At 37.0% G+C, this 21,180-nt stretch overlaps 1 protein-coding gene across 7 annotated transcripts in view; it reads right to left on the reverse strand.

Annotated features, from left to right (window-relative positions):
- Nucleotides 1-21,180, reverse strand: part of LOC117964194 (leucine-rich repeat and immunoglobulin-like domain-containing nogo receptor-interacting protein 1) — a 533,294-nt gene that overhangs the window by 13,290 nt on the left and 498,824 nt on the right. The window contains exon 1 of one of the 7 annotated variants that reach the window (XM_034906931.2): nucleotides 9,511-9,842. The exons of 5 other annotated variants lie outside the window; for them this stretch is intronic. The gene's annotated coding sequence lies outside the window, so the exon portion shown is untranslated. Of the gene's footprint in view, nucleotides 1-9,510; nucleotides 9,843-21,180 lie in introns of those variants that run through there. One more of the 7 variants, XM_034906926.2, reaches the window with a different exon arrangement.

The following is a 21,180-nucleotide window of genomic DNA, read 5'->3' on the forward strand; positions in this document are numbered from 1 at the left end:
CTTTGGAAGCCAGTCACAGCCTGAAAGTTAAGGATGTGTAACACCTTTTATTTCTAGGAATGTCTTTACTTGTTTTAAGCAGGCAGCAAAGCAAGCAAAAATGTTGTCACGGGACAGCCAAAGTACTGATCAAAAGTCCTGGCTACTCGCAATCCACTTCTTCCAGCAGGGACTGGAATTGACAGGGATTGAAGGTTCAGGCAAGAATCCAATTGACAATACGCACTACTGATGCCATTACATCAAGAAGTTGTAATCCACACGACTGGGCACAAAGTGCTTCCTGGTGTGTAATACCGTGAAAGCTTAAAATGGGACATTGCTGTTGTTCTGACAAAAGAGCAACAAATCCCTTGTGTTTCCCCATTATGCTGGGTCCACCATCAGTACACAGTGAAACAAGCTTCCCTAACTGTGTCTGCTGTCGCTAACAACATACACTACAGTTTTAAGTATGTCTTCGCCTCTTGTTTGATTTTTCATTGGCAGAATTGCATGCATTTCTTCTCATACTAAGTTGCCACATATATATTGCCCGAGGATACATGCAACATCACAGACATCCGTTGACTCATCCAAAGCAAACCAAAGAAAATGTATCAGAACTTCTGTTTTTTATGTGCTGCTTGTCAACCTGATCTGCCATTTTCACAGCTCGATCATGAACAGTTTTTTGCAGATGTCTCTGTTGGGGAATTCTCAAATAGCTCTTCACATATTCACCATCAGTGAAAAGCTTACCTTTGCGAACGATCTCTAAAGAGCCTGTGAAACTTGCTGAATTTAAACTTTCACCTGCATTACTTTAAAGTAAACAATTACAAATAAATAATTAATAATGGCCAGGCATCACAAATAGCTATCCATAAACTCCAAGAGATTCCTATACTGAACTATTCATATATGGCCTCATGTGGCAGGTGTAAGCCTGGCATGTGTAAATAGTGTGCGTGTGTGTGTGCGTGTGTGTGTGTGTTGTGTTGGGGTTATAGAAAGATTAATTCACTTTGAATGTAAGTTTGGCAAGGATGTGTTTTTATCAATCCCTTCCAACAATCCTGTGGAGTATGTGGTCATTCCCCAATTAGATCATTTGGGGAGTGGCCAAATGTATATAAGGAAAGCTAAATCGTTTGGAGATGGAGTTTCGGGTGAGTTTTAAAGTGTGTTTTGCTTGAACGGTGTAGTGAGGTGAAGGCCCAGTCTATGTGTTATTTTTTTTATTTGAACCTTTTATTTTGGCCCTCATGCCCTGTTTTGTTTGTTCCTGTTTTAGTGTTTTGTTCATTAAAGTGCGCGACAGCTCTAAAACTGCAGCTTTTCCGTCTCTGATTCCTGCCGGTAACCAGCCTGGGATGTGACGTTACCCTGCCACACCTCCCCAATTCACACAATACAGTGACCAGTGTTCCCTCTAAGCTTTTTAGATACTGAGAAACTTGCCGTTTTGACTGAGAAAGGGTAAACTATCAGAGAGAAACTTTCGGCCACGCATTAACCCTTTTAATATATTTTTGTTGCATTGTACAATTTTGAAACAATATTCAAACACAAGTGTCTCAACAATTTTACAATTTAGTTTAAATTTAAACAAGACATTTATTGTGGCTCTGCCTCTGATTTTGTATCATACTCTGATCCTATGCAGCCCTGTTGGTTGTTACCATAGATATAGACTGCATGCTTAACTGGTGGCCTGCATAAAATTGAATTATACTACTGCATAAAACACTGGCGTCTGCACTGCTTTCAATTGTAACCATCTTTAGGGCTACTAATTGTTCCATTCTGGGAATACCAAATTCCGATCCCACTTTTTATCAATGTATTAATAATTAAATGTGGCATTTGAACATAAATATAATGTTGGTAGTTAAAATAAGTAAATGTAATAAATATTACCATGTGACGGGGGACTGCCCCGTCTTTATGAACATGGTTGGGACTGGCAGGGAGGGGGTTAAAATTCCTCCCTGCCAGGAAAACATGTGAGAATGTGGCTGGAGCCCTAATTGACTAATTAGCAATTATTGAATAATTGGGCTCCAGCCACAGGGGAGAGGCCCTGGCTGGGAGAGAGTTGTAGAGAGAGTTCTGGAAGGAGAAGGAGTGTTTTGTTTGTGCTGTGTTTTCAGTTTGTTTTTCTGTTCCAGTGAAGGCAACGCCCAGCCTGGAAACCTTTATTTTTCTAAGTTTTGCTTTTTGCTTTGTGTTTGTTTTATGTTTAAACCTTTTTGTTTGGCCCTTGTGCTGGTTTATTTTGTATTTTTGTTCATTAAAAACTTTATTTTTGAACTTTATACTGTCTCTGAGTCTCAAACCTCGGTCAATCCTGTCACATACCACAATTCATTTTTTTTCCCCAATCAGACTCTTGTTGCTGTAATAGTAAGTAAAGCACCTGAAGACACTTCAAACTTGTCATAATGTTTATAGACATCACTTGGCTCATTGCTGGCATTAACATAAGCAGGAAAACCTAAGAATTATATTACAACAGTTCAGAAAACCAAATGTCCAGCACAGTTGCGAGAATCATATTTACAGTCTTCCACTAACACAGTAGTTCAGTCTACAAATAAAGGTGTTTTGAAAAGACTTGTTTAGCTTATTGCTGGCATTTACAATAACAATAAAAAATATGAAACAGTTTAGTAACAGTCCAGAAATGTCTTGTGAGAGTAATCCTATGTACAGGACTCCACAAATTCAGTGTTTTACTGGCATTATAATAATAACCAGGATAAAATATGAAACATTGATAAAGGTGTGTTGACTGACTCGTTGCTCTAAAACAGGTTCATTGCTATGTATTACCCGATTGTAATTTAAATAGTGCCCCTTTTAATGTAAATGCATCATTAATCCTCTCAATTGTTTCTTTCCTAATTCTGCAGTGTTATTTACAAGACTTAAAAAGAGGCGTGTCTCCAGACAGAATGTCTTTATGAAACCAACAGTGTGTAGTGTAGTGACTACATCCGGCTTTACACAGTAAAGTGATCAATTTCCTTTAAGGATTGTATAGCTAGAAAAATAGTTTTTAGCTAATTTCTTCGTCGTCAGAAAAAAACATTCAATTAAGAAACGGCCTAAAAATTGTTAATTATAGCTTCATTAAAGGCAGGTAGCGTGGCAAGAAATAAACTAAACAATAATGAAATACACAATTAATTTAGCTTACTTACTTCGGGACATTGCTTTTCATTAAAAAAAAAAAAATGGCTTCTTCAATTACTATACACTTAAATGTGTATTTCTGACTAATGTGCTGAGTATTTTGATTTTTATTTATGTTTACCGGAATATTTATACTTCTAAATAATGCAGTAGATTGTGCTTCACTGATTTTAGTATTCAATTATACGACGAATTGAAAACGGTAAAGTTCATGAGCAGCACCGAGCAGCATTCTATAGAGGCAGAATGCCTGCTTCGCCCCACCCTGTACCAGTAGACTCGCTGGTGCCCAAGCGAGCTCTGCTCTAATGTGACATGCATTTTTACAGAGGGGAAGCAGAGAATCAGCTGCAAGACAGACACAAATATGCTTATGTTAATGCTTTGTAAGAATGCTCTCAAAATAATAGGTTTACTTCGATTGAGGTTGATGTTTATAATAATAACTTGTGAAAGTTAGTAAACTGAGTGCGAAGGTTGTTGCCAGCTACTGCGAAAAATGTGCGCATTTTAGCCTTAGAGGGAAAACTGACTGTGACCCTCTGGTCACACGGCTGCCGTTAAATGTGGTGAACCATAGTTTAATTCAGCCCAGCACAGACCTAGGACTTAAGGGGTAATCAGTCTTGTGGCTGGGAGTTGGCACAAGCAATTCAGTTATCAGTAAGGGAAGGCCATAGATTCATTCATCATTACTTGACCTCTTTATGCTGCCTCTTGAACTCTGACCTCCGCAGAAACAGCCTCCTAATTCAGAAATCGTTTCCCCAACCAGCAGCTCAAGGTCAATTATCCTTTTTTGTGATGGCTTCACACGCAATGATTTAAATGGATTTCTCAAGTCTGGCTACATTTGAGCTGCTGCATACCTCTTTCTTTTTAACGACCCTGTATCTGACCCTGGGTTTAAACTGCCTTTTTTGCAATGAGCGTCTTTAATTATTATTTGAAAGTGTTTTTTTTTTTTTTTAGAGAACCTTTGACCCAGCTTCTTCAGTAAGATTGAGTGTAGCTTATAATGAAATAAAGACCAAATCTGCTGTTCTGAATTTACAATGGTTTCTCCCTAAATGAGCATCTGTGAAATAGACTTAAATGTTGCATTCATGGCCATTCAAGTAATTTACCTACCTCATTGGCCCAGTTGCCAGACCTACTCCCAGATGAATGGGCCCCAATGTGGAAAGACACATGGCATCTTGTGGTCTTTTTACCATTCTTAGCACCACAATCATTGTGATTCTTTCAATTTAAGGAGATCTCTAGCAAAAACATATTTTAAAACCACAGCATAGGGACCAGCTGGATAAGCAGTAAGTACAAGCCTCAATAAAAAGCACAGCAGGTCAGCACCCTGAGGAACACTGCTTATAGTAATTTAGAGCATGTGCCACCAACTAAATAAATGTAATTTGACATTTTATGTTAACAGAATCCATTACTCCACAGCTTTGCTATATGGAAATCGGAACACTTCTACAGCTGCCCAGGGCTTCATGGGTCCTGTTATGAACTTCCTGTGTTTACTGTACATCCCCACGTCCATTGTTAAAGGGTGGAGGCTCCTTTGGAGACAGGTTTTCTCATGATGAAATGTAACCTTGCTCCTTTGTTTTTTCAACCAGCAGGGTCTTTGCTATTATCCCCAAGGACTAAACAATTGAAAAAACAAATCTATTTATTTTAAGGGATTTCCCAAGGGATTGTAACACATAAAGGTTCATATCTTTGACCACAAATCAAGTATGTTAGTAATGTGGATCCTTTCCGGTGGCTGTCAATACAAAAGGACAGTTCTTTAAAAAAGTGTTATTTTTCAAACAAGATCAAATTCAATTTGTACTTTAAAGGGGTCATAAATACATTTCTTGGGCTAACAATACCCCAGTAAGTCCCTTATTATTTCCCCCCGCTATCCTTTGAAGCTTCTCTATCGCAAAGTCATTTGCAATTTTACTTCAATATGTAAAGAATGTCAAATGTGTTCTGGGTACATCTTTAAATGCTTTAACTGTTGAACCAAGTGCTGCTTTTGAAACCTGTCTGAATGCCACATAACGAGCTCCCACACTTCTCCTCTGCTGTACACTATAGTTTGATAACATGACGTGATTTTTAGTTTACACCGACTGCCAAACATCCAGCTGTTCTTATCTCTAAATAAATATAACTCTGAAAAAATAAGTAATACTGAAAAAAAGTGCAATTCAGTAAACATAACTGGCGGCTCTTGACACTTCGGTGAGTATAACTATTGTTTTGTTTCCCAGCACTTCTGGCTTTGAAGGAAAATTGTTTAGATTGTTTATAGGGCAGCTGTATACTGCAGGGACATATTCAGTGTTAACATTAAAATGCAGTATGCATCAATTACTGCTGTTCAATTCATTCAGGATTGTTTTTTTTAAATAATAATGTCCTTTTCTGGTCCATTCCTCGTGGCAGAGTTGCGTTGTGGGGATAAGCCAGTGAGAAGTCAGTCTCAATGAATCAATGCCTGCTGACAAGAATGATGCTTCAGAATCATTCACAATGTATTTCAGACCTGCATTCTGCTACTTTTCAATGCAAACATCTTGTGGAAGCTACACAAGTATGAACTAGTGCTGAGGGGTATCACAATGGTATTTTTTTTGTTTTATGGAAGAGTTAGTATCACTGGTGTTGTTTTATTTTTTGACTCACTGCTTTTACATATAAACGGGTTCCCATTTGTTAAACACCAAAGCGAAACTAATGCCCTTACCCATGGAGTATTGCAAAGCAGTTCAGTTACAGATTAGCATACATTATAAGCACTAGAACATTCAGACATGCTGTTGCTATGCGGGATGGTGTGCAATGCAGAATAACATTCTGAACGATAACACTGTGAAACTGCGATACTATTTAATATAACAGTGTACAGTACACTGTAAAAGGCACTATTTGAAACGTTAGCCTATTGACTTAGTTTCTTCCAGTTTACACTATATATATGTGGCAAACTGCATTTCCCTGAACGTCCCTCAAAGAAAACTTCACTTAAAAAACGTGGAAAATTGCTGAGGATTGTGATTGTTCGGTGAAATATAGAAAAATGATTACAATGAATAACAAAAGAAATGCCCTAGAAAACCCCAACAACACAGAGGCAGAATTCACACCATGAAAAAACATGTACAAAGCCACAAGCATCAATGTAATTACATAAAACAACCTGATGGTGGCACAGTGGCAACTATGCAGCACACAGTGTCTGCAGATTTTCCTCATTTTTAGGTTTTAATGTCCTGTATGTTTTAGGGTTTGTATATATGTTGTGATATTTTCTGAATCATTTCCGTTCTTGCGGCTTCGTTGGCTCAATAGAAACACAATGCTCATCTCTACTCAAATGTGTTATGTATTTTTAATACATCATTTTGCTATCTAATCAGTTTTTTTCTTTTAGTTATTGTTGATGTATACTTAATATACTAATGTACTGTGTTTAACACCTTAAGGACAACCCTTTTTTAAATTTAGGTTAGATGTTACTCACACAGGGAGAAGCTACCTTTAGTTAGGTGTTAAAAAATCATTCAAAATGCTAACTTTTGTTTATACAAAATTAGAGCTAGCATTAGCATCCTGAAAACCGAAGAGTACACAGATACAGTGCCTCCATGTTCTCTCATATTCCAACTCTCAATATCTCGTATCCTCAAAATGTGCTTAACAAGTTTCATCAAAACTGGATAATCACTTCTCAAGATGTAAAAATGTAAACATGACATACTGACAGTACTTCTGTTAAAGAATATCCTTCCATCACAATTGAATAGAGGCCTAAGCGGTTCCCTAGATATGTAAGCATAGAGGCAGACAGATTGACAACCTCCATAGACCTCCAGATTATGATACTATTAAAAATGTGCACTTAGACACACAGTTCTCTAGATATATGTAGACATGTATGTGTGACAAACAGGTTGACAGGACTGGGGAATCATCACCGACCGCCTATCTGTGGTTATAATGGGAATACCCCCAAAAAATAGGTGCTTAATGCAATCTATGTGTACTCACCAGTGCTGTAAAATCTGGCTAGGCAGGTCTGATCAAATTGACCCCTGCGTGAGCTTTCTTTCTTTTTTGAGGGTTTTATCTTTTCAAGACTACCAACAACCAAGCAGAAGTACCTTTTTTGCCTCAGTATTGGATATTTGAGAAACCCATTTGCGAATTAGAATTTCATAAAAAGCTCTTTGCAGGAAAATTGCATTTCTATAGGTTACTATTAGATATCAAATATTAATATAGAACCCTCCCTATGTACCAGAATATACTGTAGATTATTGCTGTATCATATTGAACTGGGAATTGAACTGAGCAATATTACACTAAAATTAATATAGCAATCTTGTGTTTATTAGACACATTTCATCCATAATGTCTAATATTGATTGATTTGTATCTGTCCAGTGGGATTACCGCAGTGGTTCTTAATTACTGACAACTGCATTGCTCTTTCAAACACAGGGAGGGGAGGGTGTTGGAGGCTGACACTTGCATACTGACTCAATATTTCAGTTGCCAAATATGTGTCAATTTTAGGCTATTCATTTTTTCAGATTAATATCAGTATTATTTCTATAGCAACCACTAACAATGACTGCAATATTAAATAAGAAGGAAAAGGGAGGGGGGGGTAAACTTTATTTGTTTATTAAAAGTTATTTAGTTATATATATATATATATATATATATCGAATTACAATTTAACAAACAGAACAAGCCTTAAAATGGCTTTTAAAAATGGTAATATTTCAAAAATCAAGTTATTCCAAGCACAGGATGCTGTGTTGATTAGATGATGGCAACTATGCAAAACATTGTTAAGCCCATAGCCTGTATTAACAGGTGCCAGAAGAGCTTTAGTGAATGTACATGATTCTCAGAATACAGAATAGCCAACACCCATACAGGAAACCTGTGTTTGTCAATGCAAGAATGTTCACGCACTGAAACACAGGGTAGCATGACACAGGATACCCAATCTAGAATTCATTTTCCACATTCATTTTGGAAACTGACAGTTTATGCACAAGTAATATAGTACAGCACCAATATTCTCAACACAGCTGCAGTATTCTTGAATTTTATGATTGATATGCAATAGTAATATTACAGAGGGTTTACAGCAGTGGTTTTCAACCTGTGGTAGGCGTACCAGTGCTGGTACATGACAGACGTTCTTTATGACGATATGATTCTTCAACCACAATACTACCTCAATCATAATGTATCAGTCTGTGCACCACTGAATCACAGAGAATTGAGAAATTATGATGAGCGGTATTTGTTGTGAACTTTCAAAGTTTCTGATGGGGAACCAAAGCATTCACTCGGTGTTGTTGATTATGTGAACGCTTGTTCAGTGAGAACTGGTTTTAAGGGGTTGGTCTCTGTTTCACAACAGCAGTTTAAGATTGCACAGTTAATGGTACACCTGGTGGTCCCTTCTGGAAACACTAATACTTGAGATGAAAAGGTTGAATACCACTGGTTTATAGGTACACTGTATTTCGCAAAAAAAAAAAAAAAGAATATTATATATATATATATATATATATATATATATATATATATATATATATATATATATATATATATATATAATGCAAATAATATATATTATTTGCATTTTTTTACCAGTTATGTGCCTACTTTAGTAACCAACACTTCAAATCTAGTTTGAAGACAATACTTCCAGATCCGTCCCTTTAAACAATTTCAGCTGCTGTACCAAGCCAAATATATCATTTTACCTCAAGAGGGCGCACACACACAAACAATGACAATAATCCTGATCCTCGCCACACTACTACAGCACATTTGCATCATAGATTTGTAGTACATTTGATTTTTCAGTATTAAGCCATAGTATCAGTATATGACTAACCAATAGTGCATGTATATTAACAACACCATAAGGTAAGTGATTTTACCGAATTAAAAATAAATACATAAACACCACAGTACGTACACTACTACTGTCAAAATAAAAGTAATCCTAATGGCAAGACAGAGCGATGGATAGTCAGAGTGATATATAAATCGACAGATACTCATTTAAAACAGTATACATTATTTTAGATTATATTCCCAATAATCTTGTATTCCTCCTTGTATTGTACTTTCGGTATGGGTAACAGAAACGTTGTTCCAATATTTGAGGCTGCATGTAACACAGAACCTCATGCGACAACAATGATAGCGGTAATACATTTATGGGAATTGCATTAAAAAAAAATAATAACAAGAATCATTAACAAGGACATTGCACAACTGTTTGCATCAACTCACCTATAACAGCTTCTAAGCATCCTTTCAAACTCCACTAACGGCCACTCCCAGCGCAAAGAAATACAGAAAAAGATCAGCCACCTCAAAGTCCTTGGAGGTTTACGATTGACTCGAATGTATTTTCTTACAAATTCCTCAGTCTGTTGCTACCAGGTGCTCAACAGAATGCTTCTGCATACGACAGTTCTCGTGTCCGTGTGGCAGGGAGCAAGCGAGGGAACCACAGCGCGATGAGGGCTGAACTGGGTCCTGTCTGCTTTTGCACTGAGTCCCACACAAGCGCACAGACGCACTGTTCTCTCCGCCTACTTTACACCGCACTGAAAGCAGCTTGCAAGGTTATTGTGTGCCTGCTTAAGCCTGCTCGTGAGAGGGAGGGGAAAAGGGGGGAGTGATACAGCAGGTGAGAGACAGAAAGAGGGATTTACTAGTATATTGCTACACTGTATATTACATAGTGTATTGCTACCAGCAATACTGTATTAATTAGATACATTGTAAATCCTTCCTACATACAAATACGGAAAGATGGACAAGTATCTAAAAAAAGTCAGCATTTCAAGTGTAGTTGTGTGACTGGTTGCCATCAAGTTTTACTGAAATTCTTGATAATTCTAATTATTGCAGAATTTTTGTAACATATTGTATGACATGCTACAAATGCTTACATGCTATGATTTGAGTGTGATTATGAAGGCATGTGCTGTAAGTATACAATGTTATGTAGTATGTATGGAGATATAAGTTATATGTTAAAACTTTAAGGACTGTTTCAGGGTTTTTTTTAGGTTCTCTTAGGTTAAACTACTCTCTGAAAAACAAGAATAGACAATTCAACCTGTTTTGTCACTGGCTTTATGTACTGCAAACATAATCAAAATAGGCTTTAAATAGTACTTAAAACAATCCTTACAGTTTTACGAATCCGGCCAATATTGTCTAGTTTAAATAATGTGTTGCCAGTCAATATAGTTGTTAATAGTAGCATGGTTTAAGGTGGATTATCAATTTCAGTTGGAAATGTCATTGAATCAATATCAGTTGAATTGTAAATGCTTTAAGTGGGTTAGACAACAGAAAATGATGACTCAGTGATGACATAATCCTGTTTCTCATGCCTAAAGGCACTAAAACAGTGGGTTATTCTCACTGATTCACCTTTTGTCGTTGTTTATACATACATAACCAATTCCCAACATATCCCTTGAGAATAGTCTCAAAGCAAACCCTGCAAATGTTTTAGTATTGTTAGTAGTAGTATTTCATCTGACTTTGGACAGATATGACTTTAGCTGGGCTTTTAACTTACTGTCCTATTATTAATCCCATTCAATGTGTCTGCTTAGAAATACAAAAATCACTATCAGATTGTTCTTTGCAGTGTGTATGTGTTTGAGTGTGTCTGGTATAGTGTCAATTAGCTCTGTGTCTGCTTTTGTTAAAAGAGTCATGTGCAGAATCTGAATTCTCATGTCTACATTTAATAAAAGGACTGGAAAATGTCCCTTTCCCTCCTCCTAGACCTGATTTATTTTTAAACTAAAGGCATCTTGTTGACATTTGTTACTGAAATAGGTGTCAGCAATATAAGCAATGAAGCTCTCCTTTCATTCCTAATCCACACTACTTTTATAAAAATGAACCACAGTATTGTTTCACTGTGCTTTTGCAGTTTTACCATGCCTTTCCTATGGTTATACTATGCATTTAACATAGTTTACCCATGCTTCACCATTCTTTCACTATGCTTTATTACACTTGGCTATGCTTTTATAAGGCTGCTTAAATAATGCGTAAATCAACATGGGTTGAAATCTATGATTGCCATTCACTTCATTCACAATAATGGCAGATAAAAAAAAAACTGAAATGTTGAGATGACAAGATAGAAATAAGCAATATTGTGATGTCAACTGGCAGATGAAATAAGCAATATTGTGATGTCAACTGGCAGATAAGACAACAGGCTGGAAATAGTGTACCTTAACCATTTCTAAGCAGACCACTTAAAGTGTTGGCATAGCCTTTGTATACATATCAGCAAGGTAGTTCTATGAAGCAGGACTGGGGACACGGAAAATGAACTTGCCAGCCCTGGTTTAGTTACAGTGTATTAATAAACCATTCTCCCCAAAATGCAGCATTAAATGGAATCGCTTATCAATCCATATCTATGTCTTTTGACGTCACAAGCTTCTTGTAGAAAGACGAAAAAAATAGTATTACTATGTATTGCCTTACCTAAGAGTACATTAGGTAGTCCACGATTAGTGTTAATTGGAGACTCTGAAATGAGTCGGCACAGTGACAGTCCATTACTGTTCTTAGAACACCTACAGTAGATTTAATTAAAACAAGGAATGCTGGAGTGCTCAGTTCTAGGAAAGAAGAATATGGTTGGTACAAAGTCTTGGACTGGACTCCAATGGATTGGGCTCACTAAACATTTTTCTTATGATATTTTCTTGGCTGCTTTACTGTGCCTCTTTAGATACACTCCCGTGTGCCCGTGTGCCACTGCACAAACAGACACCCATCCGGACAAACAGCACACAACACCCCTGCCTATAAAGCCTTCTACAACAGCAGTCGTTCATGTCATGTGCTTCCGTCCTTCTGTTATCAAACTGAGGCAAGGCAAGGTTTATTCCCCCCTTTGCAGCTGTAGCTGTTTTATTGCACTCCCGTCACCACCTCATTCATTCTAATCAGACTGCACTCGATTACACTGCCAGTCTGACTGCTGCTGAAAACACAGCAAACAGAAGCAACTGGAGACAGGATAAACAATTTAGGACTCGCTTTGGATGTTAAACCCACTTGTACATGAAGACCATCGTCCTCCCAAAGGGCTTCACTCCATCAATTGGCCTCTGTTACCTTGTTTCCATTTCTCTCTCCCTCTCTCTTTCTCTATAGGTTGTTCTGTCTGCCTTTAGGAGCTCTGGGCTCAATTGTACAATTAGGTTTATAAAATGGACTACACAGGAGACTCTGCACAGTAATTGAACCCTCATAATTACTTCTGGAGACTAGACATTTTAATGTCCCAAAATTACTTTTCTTTTATGTGTAGCTCCCCAGAAAAAATGAATCACAAAATATGTTGAATTTGTAAAAAAAGGTGATCAGTAAGATGTTTAAAGGTCTAACAAGTGTACACAGTGTAGTTTATACTATAGCTTTATTTCCTGTTTCCTGAAATATTGTAGCATCTCTTTGGGATAATATCTTAAACAGCTTCCAGCCGCCATAACAGCTGACCAGCAGCACTTTGGGGACAACCTTTTATAGGCAGTGACCTTTAATGTCTTTGATAGCTCTATCTGTGCCCTTTTTTCTTTTTGTACTTCAAATCTCTGGTACGGTAGTAAACAGCGAAGACTAAAAGATAAAAAGGACATTTAAGCTGAGTGTCTTTCTTTAGAAAACAGCACTAGAGAGAGAGGGAGAGAGAACAGAAAGTATTTTCTTGATGGAGGCTTATCTATAAACATTCCTTTCCAGCTTGTGTTTTTACTGCTGCCTTTTCTATTTAAAACTCAACCTTCCCGGCAACATTTCTATGTGTAAATATCATTTAAGAGAACCATACCAAATCAAATAGAACATACAATCAATCTTGATAGTGTCCCTGAAATAATTGATGTTTTACAGAATTTTGTAGCTAAAGTCAATCTAAATTCGATCTGCGGTTTCGCACCCTGAATTATTATGGAAACACTCGGTTCTTAACCAAAGAGCTCCATGTAAATGATACCACTTGGCCTTTTTCTAGATTTAAAAAAGGCTGCATTCTATTTCCTAACTTTATTTTTTACAGGTTATTTTGTAACAATTGCCTGAGTGATCATGTTTTGAGTTAAAATAACCACAATGTTTTTCACAATGTAGCGTGATGCACTGCTGGTTCGGATTCTGTCTCCTGTCAGTGAGATGAGGTTAAAAGCAATAACCACAAATGCCGACGAGCCTAACTCTCTTTTAGTGGAGGACGCTATACGGCCGCCGGTTCGCCCCCAGCCTCTGCCCTGTTTTACGTGCTTACTAACAATTTCTGCAAATCTGTCCTTTTTCCTACTTAGTCAGCTTCTGATTTCACATTTACTAACACACAGTTTCCACCAAGGGGAAGAAATTACAGTTGCACAAGACTAGTTGTCATTTATTAAACCACCTTGGAAATTCATACTATTTTTAGAAGCAGTGGCTGACAAATAATATTCAACCTGGTGAATAATAATCTTAAGCCAAAACAGCAATACAGAATTATACAGAACACACATGATACAATGATTTATTCAGGATGCTGAATCCATAATGTGAATGATTTAAATTGCAGTTGACAGATGAATTGATGATGATGATGAATTTGGCCGGAGACCTTGTCCACGAGTGCTCGACTGCTACCCGCAATGCTGGCCAGCTAGCGAATACATGAACGATATCATGCAGTCTAGTGCCCCGGGTAGGAAGTGGCGTGTAGGACCACGTCCCCCCAAAAGACAAAGCCGCCAAACCATGTCTGGATAAATGAATATGATGAATGGTTATGCAACAGCCACAGTGGCACACTGCCACCTACCCCCAAAAGATAGGAAAAGGATGAATGACTGGATAAAATGAAGATGATTAGCAGTTAACGCAACAGCCTGAAAAGTAAGCTGCTGAGACACGGGTCTGCCCCCCCCCCCCCCCCCCAGAGCATGAACTGCACTGAGGGAGAGCCCAGCCTCTCCAGCCTGCCACACACCCTGCAGAAACTAAATACAAACCGCTCAGCACTTAGGTAAGGAAAAAAAAACCCTACTCACTGGTAGGATGAACCCTTAGGGAATCCATGGCTGAGGGTAGCCCTTCCTCCAGGCTTTAAAGATGGTCGTCTCCCTGTTTGGCCTCGCCGCGCATGACTGAGAGGCCAAACAAGTTTTTATGGTGCTTGGAGATGACGTGTTGATTAGTGGGACTGATTTTCCACACAACCAAGTTTCCCATAAAAAAATAACAATAAATTCTGTCCCATGCTTAGATTATTTCTATGGCAAAAAAGTGCCACCTTTTTAACTGTACTGTACCACTTTCACCCTTCACTTCTTTGACATCTGAAAACAGGAAACAGTTGTTTTTCCTTTGTCTATTTTCAGACAGAAGTGTCCCTGTTCATTGTAATGCTTTACCATTGTAATGCTTTGCCATGTGACAGCTTTCCTTGTGAAATGCTGGGTTTTTGTTGGATAAGGGTTCATTTGAATGTTTCCATTGCTGTCTTCAAGCACTAAACATACTTTATGATCCAGTTTGGCAGTACCATTTAACGCATTAAACAACAGCTTTTTTTGTAACACAGCCTATATGAATCCAAATAAGATATATGAAATCCATCTGCAGTATCTTTTTTTTTTTTTTTTTTACCACTATAACGGTATATTATATTTGATAGAGTTAACCTCTAACAGCCTAGGTACATCTGATTATTTATCACTGGTGTTAAGCCTCTTTCAACTTGGGGTCAATAATCAATTAAATGATAAGAAAGTACTTAAAGCTGTTGTAGCTAAGTATGTTTACACACCTTTAATTAGCTTTTGAAGCATTTTCACTGCCCCTCATATAATTGTTCAATTTGCATTTTCTACCATCTATGAAGAACAAATAGAGCAGTCCTCTCCACCATGTTGGTTGGAAGGTATTATGGTCTCCACTGGCTGGATAGAATTGTTTAGCCTCAATTATATATGAATCTCCAGGAACATAAACTAGTGAGCATTAGGATACGCTCCGATAGGAAGCATGAGGATATTTTACTGTCCCGTGTCTGCCTGCAGTCAGGCCTAATCAATCATCACAACACAGACTTAATTGCCTTGCAGTTAACATCACATCTCATTTTAGCCCCAAATAATATTAAAAAACACGCCCTAAACAAAAACCTATTTCACACACCATTAGGGAATCACTGAAAATATATGTCAGCAAAAAAAACCAACTTGCTTTTTAAAGAGAAAAAAAACAATAACAAGATGGGACAAAGACAGCTAAATGATTTTATTAATGAGATCTTCTCTCCGCGGTTTTAATGGCTTTGTGACGAGGAACATAAATGATTTTTTTCCACCTCCTTAAGGTTTAAACAGGCTTGCGGGGTACAATAGGTCATGGTCTGCTTTATTTGTTTTTTTCTAAATACATATACTTAAAATAAAGTCTCTTTTTTACTTTTTCAGTACTGATGGCAGTTCCACTGATATAAAGCCATTAAATATTTCAGGAGCAGGATTATTCCAAAATCACAAACCAAACCTTTTGTTTTATAATATGCTTTAAAATTTGTATAATATGACCTGTCTCTCTTGAAGAAGTTAAGCTACACATAATCTAGAGAAGCAAAATAAAGTTTCTTCAGAAAGAGGAGAGGAGCAAACTGCTTGTGCACAGAACATTATGGGCCAAATATTGGAAGTTATTGTGAATTCATACAGCTTGCGCTGTTGCATACACTTGTATGTAAAGGGGGTGCAGGGATACTGTCAATGTTTTAACTCTGTGGGAATGAATATATTTAAATAAATATATGCAGGAAGGTATTTGCATCTAAGACTTGACTGTTGCAAAGCAAGTGGATAATCAGATGCATTAGCCATAGTTATGAAGCATTATGATACAAGACACACAGACTTCCCTTGCAAGGAAGGGTTTTTTTTGACAAGAGACCCATGGAAGATAAATTAAGAAGCTCTAAAAGGACTGAAGGAGTATTTTTGCAGAGGAATGTTTTCATGAATGTAGTTTTTAGTGGAAATTTTAGGGGAAGCAAACAAATTTCGCCTTCCACTGGCATTGACACTGCCAAAAGCATATGTCTCTCTTGAGGGATACTAAAGGATCCGCAGATACAACAGGTATTGAACACTAGTATCATATTTCTGAGTCTTGAGTCAGCTAGGACACACATACAAAGTATTCAGTTACATACATATTAGGAGTTTTTGCACTGTACATATTTCACAATAAGCAGAATTATCAGCTTTTACCCTAAAACAGCTCAAGAACTGGCGTAAATCAGGATGATACTGTACATACTGTTCAGAACAGTCAAACAAATAAGTGAAATGGTAATCTATTATCAATATACCAAAACTCAAGAGCAATCCATTATCCAGGATTTCCACATAAAATCTGTACATAGCAACATTGCAATGTGTTCTAAATTGTAGATATCCGTGTTCTCTTTGAATGTTTTAGTGTAATGTCAATAGGCAATCTCAATGTTCTGGGAAGCTGATTCCACATGTAAAAACTCTGCTTTTATAGGTAAGAGATTTTCAAAATGAATGGGGGTGGGGCAGGATGCCTGTTATAACCCATTCCCGCCCCTTTGCTACAGTATATCTGAATAGATAGTTGTCCCATCATCAAATACATACAAAAGCTATTCCACAAGCATACATGTTTTTTCCAATAGCGGCTGCCAAGACTGGTATCAGTTTGAATGCATGTCATCTGAACTTCTCAGCTAACTATATGATACAGGAATTCCACACTTAACTGGAATCACCTAGGACAGGGGTTTTACTGGGGGTACACGTACCCCTGGGGGTACTTCTAAGGATCATAGGGGGTACGCAGGACCAAAATAAAAATGAAAGTGAAAGAAAATAATGATCTTGAATAAAAAAATGTACGGTATTATATATTATCTCTAAACCACTGTGCATAAATTTTACATTTTTGTTTAGCAGCTCAAAGGTTAGTATTGTTTCAAAATTATCATCCACCTGGACGCATGCGTGATTTCGATTAAGCTTCTACGATTTCTACTGTGATATATTACAGGGTCGGTGAAGCTAAGCTGGCGTGTGGCGATTCTGCTTTGGAGAGCTCTGCTCAGAGTGTTTTGCATTGCTCATGAACGTTCCAGTTTTCAACTCGTCATATAATTGAATACTAAATGAGTGAAGCACAATATTTCTGAATTTTTTGGATCTATAAATAAACATAAATAATAAGTCACAATACTCATACTTTGACGTTTTTTGTTTTATTTATTAGGCACGGCTGCATTTAGTAACAGCAATAGCAGCTGGCTGAATTTGTTTTTGCTGAGTACATCCAGATTATCCTGTGTATTGTTTCTCCAGTGTATACATTTCTAAATTGCAAAAGAAAAACAAGGGAAGAAAACACAAATAGTCTATAGAAAGACCAAAGCGACAGAATGTTATACCGAGTCCCTTTGGATCACTTTTATATTGACTTGAATAAAAGGTTCATCATTGTTACTTATTATAGTTTTATCTTGGTTAATGTTTTTGATGTAGTAAACATTTTAAATGGCACACATTATTATGCTGGGATGGGAAGTAAATGGTAAAGTAAACATTTACAGAGCAGACTATTTTGGATTATTTATAATAGCTTTGCCCAATAGAAAGCTAATACTTGTGTTTCCGAAGAGATTCACAAATACTGTCTTTTGATTCTGTGCTTCCAAAGACTTATAATTAAAAGTTTTAAAAATAACCGTTTGGTATTCTGTCCCAAACCAGCAGTCTGTCAATCCAAAACTGTTGTTACATAAATTATATAGTAAATAAACAGGAAACAAATAAAATCAGTTAATCAGATTATTTTGCCTTTTATTGCAAAGGTGGTACCATTCAGTACATTGGAAATTGTAAAGGGGAAACCTCCAGAAAGGGGGGTACAGTTTTAGGAAAAGGTTGAACACCACTGACCTAGGGCATACATTTACCATTACCCAGCATTAGTGTAAAGTATTGATTGCATGACTGTATACTTACAGATGCATTTCTACTACATTGGGAGTAGATTATGCAAAGTTATAGAAAATACTGCTCCATACCCTCCCCCTACTTATCTCTGTAACAAGCAGCATACTAATACCTGCTTACTTTGCTAAATCACAGGCATAGCATATGCTGACGACTGTTCATTAGGTCTAATTCAGTTGACTGAGTTATTCTATTTCTAATGGCAGCTATTCAGCATTGTAAAGCATTTCTACTTGGTTTCAATCTCTTCATGTCTGTCTGGTCTGGATGCAAGATACATCATTGTTATTTATTTTTTACAGAGCGTACCGCGTCCCGCATACAGCTATGGTAAATATGCACTGTAACGTTTTGCAGTTTACCACAGTGTGCCACACAAGTCCCTGTGTTGCTATGGTAAAATATGTCTATTGTAAGAAATGTTACGCTTCATACTGTACTGTATATGTCATTACCTAGAATGTGAAGTGCATAATTTATTCTTATTAGGTGGCTTAACCAACTTTCACAACAATAGGTGAAATTAATGAAACCCCTTCTGAGTTAATGTGAGACACATTGAAGGAGACACTGTGGTTCTGGTAAAAAAATAAAAATCCTCAATTAATACCCCTGCTGAATTTCAAACCTATTTGCGCTCATCTGACCTCTTTATCAGGATCCTTCTCTACCCAACTCTCACTAAATCTGCAGAACAGTGTTACGTGGGCATATTTAACTGCAGCCTTTGTCAGCCTTCAACCACTGGGAACCTATGTTTAGCACCTGACAAACACACCAGAAATTGTCCGTTTTTTGTTTTGTTTTGTTACACGATGCTTGTCCTACGTACTGATAAACACTCCAAAGATCTGTCAGCCAGAAGAAATGCCAAGTCTGTGATCTGCCTCTTAGTTTGGCTTGAGGGTATTTCTTAAACTGGCCTGTAAACGATGAGGTGCCATCTTCTTCACAGTATATTATTGTGACAAGCCATCACTTACTTTTATAATAAAGCTCATCCAGTATCACCCTGAACCTTCATAAAGAGCATTGCACGTGCATTTTTATATTAGAACTACAACACTTTTACAAAACAAACCTCTGGTTATCAGAATGTACTACAAATATGAAGTGGCCTCTAGACACACACACACACACACACACACACACACACACACACACACACACACACACATATATATAGTTGTACTTGAAAATGTACATACCCCAATGGAAATTTATAATTTCTAGAAATTTCTAGAAAACAAAGAATTTTAGGAAAAAACCTTTTGTAGCAAAAGTTTTGCTTTTGTGGATGAGGAAAAAAAGTTACAAGAAATATTTATTTCAGCAATTTTTTGGGCAAAACTCCAAAAATGCTAATTCAAAAGTATTCATACCCTTTGATGCTATGTCTACAAGGTCCTAGAAATTTCAATATGATAATGCAGAACCTAATTATATAGAAGTCTAGAAAATGCTGGATTGTGGGTGAACATTATTAGAGAGTATAAATGGGTAAGGCATAGTATGATAGCTGTCATTACCAATAAGTCAATATGTCAGCTATCTGAAGACCTTAGGCAGAAAATTATTTATTGTCATAAAGCTGGAGAAGGATACAAGGGAGGACATGTATCAAGATCGACCGACGCAGAGTTAACTTGGTGGAGTGTAAAGTAATGCTCTGCCGCGGCACAAATTTGACCTCATCCCGAATGTATTAACTGGCCCAAAATTAACGAGGCACGGCGTAAGCAGACACATTTAAATGCGAAAATTCTGTTTCGCTGGTATTCTGAAACAAGAAATGGGCTATGGTAGCATAGACTAACTATACTCTCTCTTCTTCTCAGTACTCTCCCTCTGTTCCTGGGTTGTTCAGGAAGGGTAGGAGCCTGCACTCTCCGTCGTAAGAAATGCCCCTGAACATTCATGATATCACTAATTTCATGGAAATCGTGTATTTGACTGCCTACCGTGAAAAATATGTATTTTATTTTCCTAAAATAGAAGCAGTGCTACCGTAGCTGTACACGGTCCGGCTCAATGCCATGCATTTGGTTACTACGGCAACGGGGTCAAACAAATACCGGCTTCATGATTGGTGAACTCCTCATACTGTACAATGACATTTCTACATACTACTAATGTACAGTGTGCATAAAGAAAAACACAAAAGCTTCGGTTTTGTCATTTCAGGATTGCAGTTAACGTTTCTCCCATATTTAATATTTGGGGATTAGAGGTAGCAAAATCGGCTATAAATTATATGATCATTTTAATTGATGTGTCAACATAAGTTTGAAAGGTTTACAAAACTCAAAAATGTTGCTGAATTTGTCATTCAAGGTTGTTTTTAAAAAATCTGTTTGGTCTGCTTGTTACTTTCTTTGCAGCCAAAACAGACCATTTTAAATGTCTTGTTTCCAGCAGAAGTTTGTTACATTTTTAAAGATTGTTTCAATAGCGAATCGAGTTAAAATGTACATTTTTAAAGAGTTGACTCAGTACCTAGGCTAAATGTTAAAATGTTTCAGCCTTGGTTTTTGGGTAACGTTCTTGATGAACTATCAATGATAACACATTTTAAGCAACTTACATCAGTAGAATATAATGTAAATAGAAAATGTGTTTTATATACTGTATATTATATATATATATATATATATATATATATATATATATATATATATATATATATATATATATATATATATATATAATGTCGGTTTCGTGACATTCCGTGAAATTCTTTATTTTTTTAAATGTCATTTATGAATTTCTTTAAAAAATACAGTGAAGTTTCCGGGCCCCTACCACTGATGCCATAATGCTCTTCCCTGTCAGCTGCTTTCTGACTTATTGTTTGTGCCCAAATAAGACCAATTTGAAA

Source organism: Acipenser ruthenus, chromosome 24 (genome assembly GCF_902713425.1).
Source record: "Acipenser ruthenus chromosome 24, fAciRut3.2 maternal haplotype, whole genome shotgun sequence".
Lineage (NCBI taxonomy): Eukaryota > Metazoa > Chordata > Actinopteri > Acipenseriformes > Acipenseridae > Acipenser > Acipenser ruthenus.